Consider the following 16,517-nt stretch of genomic DNA (forward strand, 5'->3'; position numbering starts at 1 on the left):
TCTCTCTCTCTCTCTCTCTCTCTCTCTCTCTCTCTCTCTCTCTTTCTCTTTCTCACTCTCTCATCGGCTATTGGATGTCAAACATTTGGTAAGTCTGACATATAGTCATCAGTGAAAAACCCTTTACATTTTTCCATTAGTAGCAAGGGATCTTTTATATACACCCTCCCACAGACAGGACAGCACATACCACGACCGCTGACCAGCTGCGGTGCACTGGTTGGAACGAGACCGGCCTCGGTGGCGTCCAAACCCTGAGCGAGTGCTCCGCAAGGCTCAATGGGTAGGTGTAAACCACTTGCACCGACCAGTGATCCATAACTGGTTCAACAAAGGCCATGGTTTGTGCTATCCTGCCTGTGGGAAGCGCAAATAAAAGATCCCTTGCTGCTAATCGGAAAGAGTAGTCCATGAAGTGGCGACAGCGGGTTTCCTCTCAAAATCTGTGTGGTCCGTAACCATATGTCTGACGCCATATAACCGTAAATAAAATGTGTTGAGTGCGTCGTTAAATAAAACATTTCTTTCTTTCTTTCTTTCTTTTAGGGCGAAATGCCTTTAATAATAATAATAAATAATAATAATAATAATAATAATAATAATGTTATTATTATTAGTAGTAGTAGTAGTATTTATTAATTATTATTAATTATTAATTATTATAACTCAGGAAAAATACCTTTCTTTTAGGGCGAAGTGTCTTTCATAATAATATAATAATAATAATAATAATAATGTTATTATTATTATTATTATTATTATTATTTATTATTATTAATTATTATAACTCAGGAAAAATACCTTACTTTAAGGGCGAAGTGTCTTTAAAATAGGTGTCTGTGTGAATAATTATAGAGACGGTTTCTTAACATGGTTTCACCTTTCGTGGTTTGTAAAGTTAAAACATAAATATCAAAATATCCAATTACCTTATCGGTGCGTATTCCAACTCAGTTCGACAGAGGCCGGTACAACAACAACACGCTGATGTAGTGTTCACGTGGACGACGTTGTGCTGAATTCCTCGCCGTCGTCGTCGTCGTTATGTGTTGAACATACACGTCACAATGTGAGCAGCGCCGCCGTGGTATCCGCTTCCCGTGGTAGTCTGAACAATGCAGCCGTCGTGTGCACTTCTCGCGATTTACTGGTTCACTAGCAAAGATTGTTCTCGGTTCCGCGGGTCAAGGAAAGCCCATAGCGGCCACACAATCGGCCGTTTGTCGGTGTTAGACAGGTAATAGAAACGCCAAGAAGTTGCTTTGTACTTTGTGCAAACCGTTAAACGTAAAACCTCCATAGCAGCGGTGCAATGTATAGAGGCCCATTCATAGAGCATTCGATTTTTAATGTGCAAAAGGTAGTGGGATCGATTCCCGATGAGTAAATCGATATAAAAAAAGAATGGTGTATAAAAAGATTCCTTGCTTCCAGTCGACATGTCCTTGAAACATGACCGGATATACAAAAAGTTTATTTTGCTTAACGACACGACTAGAGCACAATGATTAATTAATCATTGGCTATTGGATGTCAAACATTTGGTAATTTTGACATATAGTTTTAAAGATGAAACCCGCTACTGTTATCCATTAGCAGCAAGGACTCTTTTATATGCACTTTCCCACAGACAGGATAGCACATACCATGGCCTTTGATACACCATCCCTCAGACAGTAAATTGACTGGATACAGCCACGAATATATATGTAATCATCGTCGTCGTCATCATCAGCATCAGCATAATCATCATCATCATTATCATTATCATCATCGTTGTTGTTGTCGGCGGGGTCATAATCATCATCATCGTCGTCGTTGTCATCGTTATAATCATTATTGTCGTCATCATCATCGTCGTCGTCGTGGTCGTCGTCATCATCATCATCACCACTGCCACCAGCATCGTGATCATCGTCGTCGTCATAATCATCGTCATCATCACCACTGTCGTTATCATAGCGACCGTTGTAGAATCGTCATAGTCGTTGTCATCATCATCTGTTGCAACTGTTATAATAATCAGTCGTAGTCATTGTAATCGTCGTCATATTCACCACTGACACTACTTGCTTAAGAGGGTATTAAAATGTGGTTACCGGCCTCGGTGGCGTCGTGGTTAGGCCATCGGTCTACAGGCTGGTTGGTAATGGGTTCGAATCCAAGTCGAGGCATGGGATTTTTAATCCAGATACCGACTCCAAACCCTGAGTGAGTGATCCGCAAGGCTCAGTGGGTAGGTGTAAACCACTTGCACCGACCAGTGATCCATAACACTTTCAACAAAGGTCATGGTTTGTACTATCTTGCCTGTGGGAAGCGCAAATAAAAGATCCCTTGCTGCTAATCGGAAAGAGTAGCCCATGTAGTGGCGACAGCGGGTTTCCTCTCAAAATCTGTGTGGTCCGTAACCATATGTCTGACGCCATATAACCGTAAATAAAATGTGTTGAGTGCGTCGTTAAATAAAACGTTTCTTTTTTTAAAATGTGGTCGTTTAAGACAGATGAATGCTTAATGCGTGCATGTGCGTGTTACTTTTTTTTTTCTTCTTTTTTTTTTTTTTTACCCCGACCAGTACTCTCATTTTGTTACTGTTTTTATTTCCACGCCAGGCCTATGAAGAATGCGTCCTGCAATATCAGTTTATTTGACAGTTTTGATTGATGAACCAATTGAGTTCAATTGACTTCCCAGGGCTGCGTTTCCTGCCGTAGATAACATTTCACGTGGAAACTCTACCTCCGGCTTCACACGGGGGCTCCGTGGGAGACGACAGCAGCACAGTGGGTAACGTTGTCTACACTGGCACAGTGGCACAGTGGGTAACGTTGTCTACACTGGCACAGTGGCACAGTGGGTAACGTTGTCTACACTGGCACAGTAGGTAACGTTGTCTACACTGGCACAGTGGGTAACGTTGTCTACACTGGCACAGTGGGTAACGTTGTCTACACTGGCACAGTGGCTCAGTGGGTAACGTTGTCTACACTGGCACAGTGGGTAACGTTATCTACACTGGCTCTGGTAGGGCAATGCATTACGTGGTGAGTGCTGACTTCGTGCCCAAGTGTCAGCACTAGATAGTTTTACATTCATTCAAAACTAGGTATGTTTATTCCAGTGTGTTCTCTCCACTATCACCCCCAACCTTATACCCATCCTCCCTACCCTCATCATCAACTTCACCTCACTTTCACCCTCACCTTAACTTCACCCTCAACTTATCTTCACCTCATTCTCACCTCACATTCATCTCACCTTAATCTCATCCTCACCTTCACTTCATATTCACCTTTACTTCACCCTCACCTCATCGTCACCTTCACCTCACCCTCACCTCATCGTCACCTTCACCTCACCCTCACCTCATCGTCACCTTCACTTCATCCTTACCTTCAACTTCATCTCACTCTCGCCTTCACCTCTCCATGACCTCATTTTCACTTTTACCTCACCCTCAACGTCTCTTCACCCTCATCTTACTCTCATAATCACCTTAACCTCATCCTCATTTCACCTTACCCTCATTCTCACTTTCACCTCACCCTCACGTTCACCTCGCCCTCAGCTTCTCTTCACTCTCATCTCACCATCATGATCACCGTAATCTCGTCCTCATCTTCACCTCACCCTCTTCATTACATTCTTCTCACCCTCATCCTGTCCTTCACTTCAATTCACTAGTATCCTCATCTTCATCGTCACATTACCCTGACACTTGTCATTCGTCTTACTTTCACCTCCACCTTCATCCTCACCTCACCCTCACCATCATATCATTGTCATCCTTATCATCATCACCCTCAATTTCACATTCACGCCCTCACCCTCATTCCATCCTATCAGTTAGCACCTGCTCCGTATTCCTAAGTCGAAACCACCCTCTTTTTCCTCGTCTGTGGTATCGTCATCAATCTGATTCAAATTAGCTCTACTGGTCTACCTGTAGATCTAACAGCATTGTGTGGTCTCCCATGTCCAGATGACATTTCATCTATAAATAACAATTTAAATATCGACCAGATTCAGATTCAGATCATTTTTGACATGCCTATGTCCACTAAGGTTCAGGCGTGTCTCCCCCCCCCCCCCCCCCCCCCCCCCCCCCAGGTCCAGTCTCTGGCATGGCCAGTGGCTGGACCAGGCGGGGAGGAAAAATATCGACCAATTACACTTCGCCTTTCATAGCGTTATTCGGGAGCATACAAATTCTAAAAATATCGGGCGAGACTATGCAATAGGCGAACTTGTTGGTCTATTTCAACATTAAAAAACAGGGGGGAAAGTGCAGTAATAAACTCTGGATTGTATACTAGTATAAACGGATTTTATGGCTATACTATCACGGGGGGGGGGGGGGGGGGGTTCGTCTTGAAACGAATTTTATATACATTTTTATATTTAAATTAGTTTCCGGCATACTGCGTAATTCACCCAAATCATTTCGTATACCTTCGGCATAATCCCGAATGTGTTCAAATTATTTTCAAATCACTGACATGATTTTGCAAGTAAGGTTTTGATTGGTCGAATGAAAGGTCAACTGGCCATGAGCTCCAACGGGGTGCTGTTAGATCCAAAGGTAATAGTAATTAACCAGTGGAGCTAATTTTAATTAGATTGGTATCGTCATAAATCTACTTTTCACCAACAGCAGTAATTGCCACTAAATAGGGATCATACTCCAGTTCTGAATGTAATACAGAACGTCCTTCAGTCTGACATTTTCCACAGCGAATGGAGTCTATATTCCATACCGGCCTCCATTTGTTTTGGTCATTCTAGCCAGTGCACCCGACTGGCATATCAAAGGACGTGGTATGTGCTATCCTGTCTTGCTACTGATGGGATTTTTTTTTAGCGGGTATCATCATTAAGACTAAATGTCAAATTTACAAAATGTTTGACATCCAACAGTTGATGATTAATAAATCAATGTGCTCTAGTGGTGTCGTTAAACAAAACAAACAAACTTAATCCATGTGTTTTGTTTGTTGTTCTTTGTTGTTTTGGGTTGTTTTGAGGGGTGGGTTGGGGGTGCTTTTATTTAGTTAATTATTTTCTTTTGGCTTGACGTAAAAGAAAAGGAGAGGTGTTTTGGATGCAACTATTTTTCTTCATTGTGAAAACATTGGTCGATGTACATGTAAATAAGTAGAAGGTTAGAATAGCGAGCGTTATTCGCAATTCGACCTGGGCAGGATAAAGCCGATATCTAAAGACAGTAACCAGTTATTTTACTTATTCTGCAATCCAAATAAAGCGAAAAAAATAATGAAATCAACTCTTTGAATTCACAATGGGGGGGGGGGGGGGGGGGGGGGCGGAATTTAGCTTAGTTAACTGAGTGCTCGCCTGAGGTGCTTGCGTGGCAGGATCGAACCACCTCGGTGGATACGTTCAACTGATTTGGGTTTTTTCTCTCGTTCCAACCAGTGCACCACAACTGGTCAAAGACCGTGGTATGTGCTTTCCTGTCTGTGTGAAAGTGTAAATAAAAGATCCCTTGCTACTTATAGAAAAATGTAGCGGGTTTCCTCTGATGACTACGAGTCAAATTACCAAATGTTTGACATCCAGTAGCCGATGATTAATAAATTAATGTGCTCTAGTGGTTTCGTTAAACAAAACAAACTTCTATTTTTAAAATCAAAACAATCAACTGGAGTGTAAAAAATAAGTAACTTTCAACAATATATATATATATATATACAATTTGAATGTTTGAGACAACCGACATGTCGTTCGTGTGGTTTTACACGAACGATTTTCTTCAGTAGTTCAGATACAAATGCAAATTTTAATGGGTCACGGTAATTAAACGAGAATGCAATATGAACGATTTTCGTAGCTTTTCTCCATCAAATGTCCTATCATAACTACATAAAAAAAAGTATGCGAATCCTATATCGGCTAATATAGCCTTTTATAATTATTAAAATTATGCGAATCTTATATCGGCTAATATAGCCTTTTATAATTATAAAAATTATGCGAATCCTATATCGGCTAATATAGCCTTTTATAATTATAAAAATTATGCGAATCCTATATCGGCTAATATAGCCTTTTATAATTATTAAAATTATGCGAATCCTATATCGGCTAATATAGCCTTTTATAATTATTAAAATTATAATTTACTAGTACTGTAAATCTAATACATTTCTTGTCGTAGGTATCAATTTATTTTTCTTCTAAACTGTCAAACGAAATTGGAAATAATGAAGTCATAGGACATCCCAAATGTTTCTATCCGTGTCGTGTTTTACATTTAAAACTAGTTTAGGATAAGATAATGGTTAAAAAATAAAGAAAAATTTAGGATATGTGTTTATTTTGTTGGTTGAAACTCTTACTCTGGCTGAAACTATGGCCAGTCTCTTTAATTTCCCAACAGCTAGTATATGATTTTGTGCACATAACGAAATGACCAAATGGAACAAAGGGAACGTGCAACTATTTTACTAAACTTTTTTGAGATTTTTATCGACCGTGATGCTGATTTCAAACAGATTATTTTGTACCGGCAATGTAGGCCCGTTATCTCATTATTTTCTTCCAAGAACTGTGAAAACATTAGCCAACACGTCTTTTTAAATTTTCTGATGAACGATTACAGCTTATGCCCTGCGTATATCCGTCCCAAAAATCTATCGTTTTGGTCAGTGACCACAAAAAATGTATATATTTATCTAGTCATCATAATTATCTGACAATACTCATAATGAATGCAGGATAAAACAGCAATATTCACCCATAGTGAGTTTGAAATTAAATGTTCTTAAACTCTATTTTTGATTTCCAGCCAGTGCACCACGACTCTTATATCAAAGGCCGTGGTATGTACTACCCTGTCTGAGGGATAGTGCATATAAAAGATCCCTTGCCGCTAATCAAAATAGTAGCCCATGAAGTGGTGACAGCGGGTTTCCTCTTTCTCTCTCTCTCTCTCTCTCTCTCTCTCTCTCTCTCTCTCTCTCTCTCTCTCTATCTCTATCTCTATCTCTCTCTCTCTCTCTCTCTCTCTATATATATATATATATATAATGTATATGTATGTATGTGTGTGTGTGTGTGTGTGTGTGTGTGTGTGTGTGTGTCTGTGTGATCCTTAACCGTATGTCTGACGCCATATAACCGTAAAGAAAATGTGTTGAGACCGTCGTTAAATAAAATATTTCTTTTTTTCTTTCTATTTTGATTAGTCGTCAACACTCCATGAGCAGACGACATTCTTCATTTAATGGATGAGTATTGCTGTTTTCTTTATATCTTGACTTAAAAATAGAAATTTGTTATTACTTCCGACGCAGTTTTCTTTTCCTCTTTATGTCAAACCAAACTGGAATTACTGACAAAAACCTATTAAAATGGAGGCTAGTACGAGGTATATTATTCCCATGATGCCACGCCGGTGGGTATTAAGCTCTATATGAAGCCGAGACAGAAATAGAAATTAAATATATTTTATAAGAGAAGGAAATAAAAGTAATAAAAGCTCTCTTCGTGCCCATTCAACATGTCGGTGTCGGAGCAGGTAGTCATAACGGTAAACTATGTCGGTGTCGGAGCAGGTAGTCATAACGGTAAACTATGTCGGTGTCGGAGCAGGTAGTCATAACGGTAAACTATGTCGGTGTCGGAGCAGGTAGTCATAACGGTAAACTATGTCGGTGTCGGAGCAGGTAGTCATAACGGTAAACTATGTCGGTGTCGGAGCAGGTAGTCATAACGGTAAACTATGTCGGTGTCGGAGCAGGTAGTCATAACGGTAAACTATGTCGGTGTCGGAGCAGGTAGTCATAACGGTAAACTATGTCGGTGTCGGAGCAGGTAGTCATAACGGTAAACTATGTCGGTGAACTAGTCCCGTGTTAGCACGTGTATATTGGTGTCAGTGGCAATAGTTCGACAGTCGTTAACATGTATTGATTCCAATAGATCAAGTCAATCCCCATTATTGATCGCTCTCTATGGACTCGTTTGTATGTCCTAACATCTCTCTCTCTCTCTCATACATACACACATACATAGATACATAGATACATGCATAGATACATACATAGATACATACATACATGCTAGAATTGCATATTTCTGTGTACTGCGATGTGTTGTATTGAGAGTTTTGTATTGCAGTAAAGCGGTAATATCGCCCAACCCTATTAACAGCAGTGGGGGTTGATTTAGTGTACGGGAATCTTCATTTGAATGAACATGTATATGTGTGCATTTGTACAATATTACATTTGGGGAAATAGAAAGTGATACTCTTTTCTTCTTGTTTTTTTAAAGATATCTACATATATATACATATATACATACACATATACATATATACATATATACATACATACATACATATATAGCTCAGAGCGTATTGTGGTTAGTCTTGCAATTTGCGGGCGAATCGGTGCCACAGGTTTGAGTCCCAGCAACGGCATGGGATAATTTGTGAGGCCAGAAAGGATTTAATTATCCCCTGCGCCAGAGCGTTAACATCTATGTTTTTTGGGGGTTTTTTGGAGGTTTTTGGGGATTGGGTTTTTTTCCGTGTAATAAGCTCTCTATATATTTTTTTTAATTTTTGTTGTTGTGTTTTTTTTGTTTGGCGGGGGGGGGGGGGGGGGGTTGATGGTTGAATTTTCACTTTGGTAGATAGCTTACTTTTATAATAGTGCGTGATACAAATGTTTAAAGAGGACAATACTAATGTCATAATATTGTAAAGCTACACATCTACTGTAATGAATAAAAACCATGGACGATTGTCCATGGTCAAACATCGGCTTCTTCCACTGCCCATAACCTTTTCTTTCTTTTGTCACCTGATGATCTCTGTCGCCTTTTTCCAAGAGACAACACCACTAGAGCACACTGATTTATTAATCATCGTCTATTGGATGTCAAACATTTGGTAATTTTTACATTTGGTCTTAGAGAGGAAACCCGCTACATTTTTCCATTGGAATGGAATAGAAATTGTTTAACGTGCACATTCAGAGCAAGCTGTTGTAGCGCACGCCTATCCGTCCAGGACAGGAAAGGGTTGGGGTGGGTGAAGGAGGGACCGCCTGCACTGGCAGGTGCAAGGGAGCACCAACAGTCCAACCGTGGTTGATGGGAGGGAGGAAGAACCAGGTGAAATAGGTCACAGATACGATAGGTGTCGGTGGTCAGCTGACTACAAACCTTTGTGTTCAGAGGCTTTACGTGTTGACATCGATTTATTGAATGCTTGTTTACCTATAGATATAGAAAATTCACAACAGGGTGTGGATAACATTATTGATAGTTTTACTCATACTCTAAAAGATATAACAGAGCAATTCGTTGTTGTGAAACACAAAAGTAGAGGGAAATCTTTAGTCGGTAACAATAATAGTGGCCAATACGAACAAAATGTATTCTCGCATACTAAAATCGACAAACCATGGTTCACTCATGATTGCAGGGTGTTTTATAACCGATATATGGATTCCTTGCGTGCATTCAACAAGCATAAGTGTGATAAAAATCATAAATCACTGCATGAATGTAAACATGAGTATAAGAAAATGGAATTAAAACTGAAAAGACAATACAAGTTACTAGAGGAAAACCAACTAGATTACTTACGTAAAATATAACCCTAGACAATTCTATAAATATTTTTCAAAAAGTAAACAGAATCGAGCTGATATAACACTAACTGAATTTTTCAATTATTTTAAGGACAGTAGTTCCGTTGATATTAATTTAGATACGACTTGTGGTTATGAAACCAATGAAAATAGTGATACTGTGTTTGATGAATTAGACAAGCCAATTAATGAAAGCGAGGTCTTAGCAGTAATTAGAGAATTAAAACGCAACAAAAGCCACGGGCTAGATGGTATTATGAATGAGTTCTTTATCGAATTTGAAAATATATTATTGCCAGTGATTTGTAAGTTATTTAATGTAATACTGAACACTGGATTTTACCCGACTGTATGGTCAATTGCTGTCATTGTACCAGTCCATAAAAAAGGTAATATAAATGATCCGAACAATTACAGAGGTATAAGTTTGGTAAGCTGTTTAGCTAAGTTGTTTACCGGTGTGCTTAACAAGAGGTTATATCAGTGGTCAGAAGAATACAACATTATAACAGATGCGCAATTTGGGTTTTCGAAAAGGAGTTAGCACTGTTGATGCTATATTTTCGCTATATTCTATAATAATGAAATCTCTGGAACATAATGGTAAATTATATTGCTGTTTTGTGGATTATAAGAAAGCGTTTGACTCTGTGAATCGATATAATCTGTGGACCAAACTATTTAAGTACGGAATTAATGGCAAACTGTTAAAAGTATTAAAATCTATGTATAACTGTGTTAGATCCTGCATAAATGTAAATGGTTTTAGATCTGATTTCTTTAAAAATACCATTGGCCTAATGCAAGGTGAAGTTTTATCACCGATACTTTTTTCACTCTTTCTAAATGACCTAGAAAATGAATTTATTGTTAAGGGTTGCCCTGATACTATGTTTAGAGATCTCAGTGTTTTTCTGTTACTCTTTGCAGATGATATGGTTATTTTCTCTGAAAGTATACATGGATTACAGCATATGCTTGACACATTGTTCCTTTATAATAACAAATGGGGTTTTAACTGTAAATAAAACAAAAACCAAAATTATGATTTTCAGAAAACGTGGTAAATTACTAGATGATGAAAAATGGTCCTATGATGGTGACTCGGTCGAAGTAGTAGACCAATTTAACTATCTTGGTATTGTCCTACATTTTACCTGCAAATTTTCACATGCTATAAAATGTATATCTGAACAAGGAAGAAAAGCATGTTTTGCAATGAAGAAAAGTTCCAAGCCCTTGTTTTTAAACCAAAGTTCATTGTTGGCGTTATTTGATACGTATGTAGCTAGCGTACTGTTCTATGGTTGTGAAATTTGGGGTTTTCAAAAAGCAGATTTAATTGAAAAAATTCACCTTGATTTTTGTAAACATTTTCTAAAAGTTAAAGGATGTACAAGCAATATTATGATTTATTTTGAATTAGGTAGATATCCATTGGTGCATGAACGTACCTATCGTATGATGAAATATTGGTTCAAACTGATCAAAACTGATAATTGTATAATGAGTACAATGTATAGTGAGATGAAATCTAGCTGCGTCTATAAAAATAACTGGGTATTTTTATTAAGAAAAACATTTCAAGAGTTGGGGCTTGGTTATATTTGGGACAATCAGGATCATCTGGTAGAAAGTACGATGTATTATTTATCACTAATTAAACAAAGGATTTTTGACCAAGCATTGCAGAATCTTTACCATCAGCTAAATACATCTGTGAAATGCGGTAATTTGTATAGATACTTGGTCGAAGACTTAAAAACTCAACAATACTTGGTCAAACCTATACCTGATATTTATAAAACATGTATTACGAAATTAAGGCTATCTTCACATATTTTGGCAATAGAAACTGGTAGATATAAGAAAATAAGTCGTCCCAATAGAGTATGCATTTATTGCAATAGCGGAGATGTAGAAGATGAATTTCATTTTGTATTAATATGTACATTGTACAGAGATTTAAGAGAAAATTATATAAAGAAATACTACTGGAATAGGCCATCTATGCTAAGTTTTATACAGTTGCTGACCAGTAAAAACAAAAAATATATTGTGTAAATTGGGAAAATATATATTTAAAGCATTTAAAATTCGAGAACTTCCTTAGTCTAAATATACTGGAAATATCAAGATATATAATATGTTGCATTTGAATGTCAATTTGTATATAATACTCTACCTATAAAACTATAATTTACATTCTCCTTATTGAGAATATATATGTACATGTGTGTGTGTGTGTGTGTGTGTGTGTGTGTGTGTGTGTGTGTGTGTGTTCTATATATTATCCTAATTGTATGTACATGTGATATTGTATGTTTACTAGTATTGTTGTTTGTTCATACCAATAAGCCGCTATGCTTACGGTGAATAAAGAATTGATAACAGGCGGGGGTTGGTATGGTGCTATGTAATTTGGAACGTCCCGTAGGATTAAGCCAAAGGGAAATGAGTGCGCATTTTGATGAAGGAAGTCTGGCGCAATTTTGATGGTCGTTCTAAAAATAAAAGGTAGGTTTGGAATTTTAGTAGACCGAGAGTAGCTCGTAGTTAAGACCTGCGGATGATGAGGTGTCTCCCTAGGTTACCCATAGGGTCCTTAGAAAGGGCCTGATCGCTTCTGGTAATTTTTCCATTAGTAGTAAGGGATCTTTTATATGCACCACCCCACAGACAAGATAGCACATACCACTGCCTTTGGTATACCAGTTCTGGTACACTGACTGGAACGAAAGAATCAAACCTCAAAATTATAAGAGGAAAAACTCTTTAAAAAGAAATACAGTGGATTTCATTCGTGAGAACCCCCGACTACGACCTCATGTAGAAGAACATGGTGGACAACTCAACCATTACCTTTAGTAGTCGAGTAGCTTCTCAGTGGTAGAATATATTTCCATGTAATGCTAGGATCAGACTACCAACTGCCAGTAGAAAGTTGGCCAACGTTTTGCTGTCACGTCTTCTAAGACTGTCCATTTGCTAGTCTGAGCGCTCTTACAACTCGATTATCATCGTTTGACCAAGTTCCGCCCGTTAATCTGAGTGTTCTTTCAACTCGATTCTCGTCATATGACCAGCCCGTTAATCTGAGCGCTCTTACAACTCGATTCTCGTCGTATGACCAACCCGTTAATATGAGCTCACCCGTTTAAGTCGGGAGTTGAGGAAATTAGAACGCACCCGGCGAGTTGGCCAACTTTCTGCTGACAGTTGGTAATGAAAGAAAGAAAGAAATGTTTTATTTAACGACGCACTCAACACATTTTATTTTACGGTTAATTGGCGTCAGACAAATGGTTAAGGACAACACAGATTTTGAGAGGAAACCCGCTGTAGCCACTACATGGCCTACTCTTCCGATTAGCAGCAAGGGATCTTTTATTTGCGCTTCCCACAGGCAGGATAGCACAAACCATGGCCTTTGTTGAACCAGTTATGGATCACTGGTCGGTGTAAGTGGTTTACACCTACCCATTGAGCCTTGCGGAGCACTCACTCAGAGTTTGGAGTCGGTATCTGGATTAAAAATCCCATGCCTCGACTGGGATCCGAACCTGGTACCTACCAGCGTGTAGACCGATGGCCTGCCACGACGCCACCGCAGTTGGTAATGAAAACCTAGCATTACGTTTGTATAATGCACCATTTTAAAAGTAAGTTCTGTATCAAAGTTATGTCAACAACTAGTCTTGTACAAATTTGTAAAGTTCTGTGTTGTATCTCTTTTTCCTTATTTACAACAGGCACGGATCAATGATTTTGTGAAAAGTTGTTCAATAAAATTCGGAAAAGAACAATTATAGTTTGTCGATGCTTAAGGAAAATGACCCGAGATCCCAATGGAAGCTAGATCTGTTGGGGGGGGGGGGGGGGGGGGGGGGGGGGGGGGGGGGGGGGGATGTCAAGAACATGCAGTACGAAAATGTTTGAACTAAAGCTGCTCAGTTTGTTTTGTTTAACGACACCACTAGAGCACATTGATTTATTAATCATCGGCTATTGGATGTCAAACATATGGTCATTTTGACACAGTCACAGCGATGAAACCCGCTGCATTTTTTCCATTAGTAGCAAGGGATATTTTATATGCATCATCCCACAGACAGAATAGCACATACCACGGCCTTTGACATACCAGTCGTGGTGCACCGGCTAGAGCGAGAAATAGCCCAATAGGCCCAGCGACGGGGGTCGATCCTAGACCGACCGCGCATCAAGTGAGCGTTTTCCCACTGGGCTACGCCCCGCCCTTAAAGCTGCTGAGATACGCGTTCTTGTTGGGACAATTCAGTGTTGTACGTTGTGGATGATGAATAACAACAAAAATAAAATCATTAAAAATGGCACTTAAAACGGGTGGGTGGGAGGTCACGGGACCCCACCCGACCCCCGGGATCCGCCAATGTTTAATTGTTTTAAAGGTGGGATATTTTACATGAATTACCCAGGGTGTTATACATTTTAAATGGAATGTTTTGTTTTCTGTATCCAGTGGCGGATACAGAAAATCCATTTAGGGGGGCCCCAATGACATGAGGCGGAATGCCATTGGAACTTTGGGGGAGGGGATCGTTAAAAAAAAATGAAAATTAATATATAATATAATTATAACTGTCGCAAAATTTAGGGGGTTCGGGTCCCTGCCCACCCAACACCCCCACCCCCCCCCCCCCCCCCCCCCCCCCCCACCCCAACCACCCCCTAGATCCGCCTCTGGTACCCATGTGAAAATCAGAAGACTGCACTGTTATTAGGTAAACAGGAAAGAATATTATTGTTAATGCTTCAACCTTCCATCTCAAAACCCACTCACAACTCGTCTGTCATGTTGGAAACAGCATTCAAGGGAGATAACTCACCTTGTCGGTTATTAACAACTAATTTTCTGGTGTGTGGAACGGTTTCTCGGGAGACAAGTGAAAGTGTCTGTCACCTTCAGAGAGAAAATCAAACCACTGCCATGTGTTTGTGTGTATTAGGACAAACCGGAAGTAAAATCTCCATCTGTCAAAAATCATTCCACATGTCGGAAGCCAAATGCCATGGGTTTCCGAATTTTTCCGATAATTGCCGGAGATCCAGTAAGGCGTAAATGGATGTGGCATGCGACGTCAGCACACCTGTAGAAACCAAGAGGGTGGGGGGCTTGGACCCAGGGAAATTGTGCCAGAATTTGGAGTTTTATTGCTGATTTTCAAATCGAATATTTGATTGGTATGTCATTGATAGAAACATCACCTGGGTGATTCATTTCTAAACTGTTAAATAATATATATACGTGTGTATATAATTATAAAAAAATTATGCTGATTTATATGATTTGTCCCAATGCAATATGTTTAGAAACGGAAATAAGGCGTACCACTGCTACAGTCCACTGCCGATGTTCTTTCAAGGTCGGTAATCATCGTTAGTTTCCGGTCCAGCGCTCAGCGCATGACGACAAACAATCCCACGAATCCATCTCAATGTGAAACGAGTGATGTATGGACAATAAAAGTGCAGTATCGCGAACAGTCATAAATCGTTCATTTATCATCGTCATCGTCATCGTTATCTTTGTCGTCACCACCAAATAGGGTCTCCGCGAGTACCCGAGTACTCGGGCACGGGTCGAGTCTACGAGGACCCCAGTCCGTCCACAGGACTCGAGTACTCGTGCAAAGAAGAGCACTCGTTTAATTATATTTTTCACGCCATTTCGCCATATGCTTACCGCCAGTAACATTATAGGGCTATGAGACATGGTGGGTAAACACAAGTCGAATATGTGGAATACAATACAATGGCATGATTTGGCATCCATGTTCAGAGCTGGAATTAAGATGCATTATGCTATTTTACTTTATTCCTTAGTCTTATTACCATCTAGTGTATGTGTCGGGTACTCGGGTCAGGGTCGAGTTTGACCCTCGAGTACTTGAGTACAATATGTTGGACTCGTGGAGGCTCTACCACCAAATTACTAGTAGGTTTTGTTACCTAGCTTAAAGATGCTATGTCAAAGTTGCAATATGGTGATTCTTACCCAAAATATTTATTAATTTTCGCTTTCAAACATAAAGTTTATACTTTCAGTTATTTGCCTATAACAAATTACAACCAAATAATTCCATTTACTAGTAGAAAAATATGTATTTGAGGGAGAAATCTTGAGAGTGTTACACGCATTAACTAGTGACGTCACTGTTTTTGCAGACGACTGACAAAGAAACAAAGATCGTGACCATGCTATATTTAGCCACAAATTATTCGGGAAACCCCTCTAGTCATCCAATACAAACTTTTAAAAATTATTATTCTTGAGTTAATTGTGGAATCGATTAGTTTGTAATATGAAAATATTGGAAGACTGGCCACTCTAAGAAGAAATAGACTTTTAGACTTTACTTTGTTTTATATTGGTATTGGTATTTTACCATCTCGTATCCTCAGAAGCCGGGCCCGTCCGCACCACTATATATAACAACTATGACGACTGGACAATTTTTCTCTTTGACATATTAATTGCTCCATTCAAAATTCCATAGCACCACCACCACACACCCCGCCTGCTCCCTGTCAGTGCAGGCGGTCCCCTACCCCCCCCCCCCCACCTTTCCTGTCATGGATGGAGGAGCCGGCCAAGGCCGGCTATCGTGCCTACGACAGCGTGTACTATAACAGCTGTTTTGACATGTGCACCGTAAAAACCCATGAACCTGACCCTGACATGACTGGGATGATACCTTTGTCCTTATACTTCTTATTAAGACGAGGGTGGGTAAGTACAGGCTTGAGGGTGCTTGCGTCGCTGGATCGAACCCACCACGGAGGATTCCATTCCACGGAATGGGTTTTTTTCGTTCCAACCGAACCAATCGGTCAAGGTGTGGTTTG

At 39.6% G+C, this 16,517-nt stretch overlaps 1 protein-coding gene across 1 annotated transcript in view; it reads right to left on the reverse strand.

The window, feature by feature from the left end:
- Positions 1-1,076, reverse strand: part of LOC121386465 — a 54,171-nt gene extending 53,095 nt beyond the window's left edge. Inside the window, exon 1 of the mRNA XM_041517372.1 lies at positions 930-1,076. The gene's annotated coding sequence lies outside the window, so the exon portion shown is untranslated. The remainder of the gene's footprint in view (positions 1-929) is intronic.
- Positions 1,077-16,517: the final 15,441 nt, after the last annotated feature.

Source organism: Gigantopelta aegis, chromosome 12 (assembly GCF_016097555.1).
Source record: "Gigantopelta aegis isolate Gae_Host chromosome 12, Gae_host_genome, whole genome shotgun sequence".
Taxonomy (NCBI): domain Eukaryota; kingdom Metazoa; phylum Mollusca; class Gastropoda; order Neomphalida; family Peltospiridae; genus Gigantopelta; species Gigantopelta aegis.